Raw genomic sequence first — 1136 nt, forward strand, 5'->3', positions numbered from 1 at the left:
TCCCAGCACTTTGGGAGGCCGAGGCGGGTGGATCACGAGGTCAGGAGATCGAGACTATCCTGGCTAACATGGTGAAACCCCGTCTCTACTAAAAATACAAAAAACTAGCCGGGCGAGGTGGCGGGCACCTGTAGTCTCAGCTACTTGGGAGGCTGAGGAGGGAGAATGGCGTGAACCCGGGAGGCGGAGCTTGCAGTGAGCCGAGATCACGCCACTGCACTCCAGCCTGGGAGACACAGCGAGACTCCGTCTCGGAAAAAAAAAAAAAAAAAAAAAAAAGATTTCTTGTAATGCTGCCCTGTGGGGTAACAGTAGCCAAACTCAGTATGGAAATCAATGGATGTGACTGGCTTCCAACAAAACCCTATAAATGGACACTGAAATTTTAGTTTCATATAATTTTTTCTTTTTTTTTTTTTTTGAGACAGTCTCCCTCTGTCACCCTGGCTGGAGTGTGGTAGTGCGATCTCGGCTCACTGTAAGCTCCGCCTCCCGGGTTCACACCATTCTCCTGCCTCAGCCTCCCGAGTAGCTGGGACTACAGGCGCCCGCCACCTCGCCCAGCTAGTTTTTTGTATTTTTAGTAGAGACGGGTTTTCACCGTGTTAGCCAGGATGGTCTCGATCTCCTGACCTCGTGATCCGCCCGCCTCGGCCTCCCAAAGTGCTGGGATTACAGGCGTGAAGCCACCGCGACCGGCCTCCATTAACGCTTTACAATGGATGAGTGAAGGTTCCTGTCAAGCAATGTCAGGGCGCTTCCCGGGCATCTGGAGACCCAGAGAGCGCAGCGGCCGCGTGGGCGCCTCCCCGACCCGGACTGGGCCGATCTGGCCGAGTCGAGCGGGGCCGAGCGGGGCCGAACGAAGCCGAGCGGAGCCGAGCCTGGCCGGCCGAGTCCGCCACATTCCCACAATCCCGGGCGGCCCCGCCCCGGCTCCCGGCTGCGCGTCCCCCTTCCCACGTCGGCGCAACCAAACCCGCGGGCCCCCCGCCCTCGCCCCGCCCCGCCCCTTTCGCGCCCGCCGACGCCCCGCCCAGGCCGCTAGTCCCGCCCCCACGGTGGGCGCGCGTGGCCGGCGGCCCCTCCCATTGGCCACACCGTCTGCCTGTCGCGGGCTGCGCTCCCAGCCTGCT

The sequence above is a fragment of the Macaca mulatta genome, chromosome 19 (genome assembly GCF_049350105.2).
Source record: "Macaca mulatta isolate MMU2019108-1 chromosome 19, T2T-MMU8v2.0, whole genome shotgun sequence".
NCBI lineage: Eukaryota > Metazoa > Chordata > Mammalia > Primates > Cercopithecidae > Macaca > Macaca mulatta.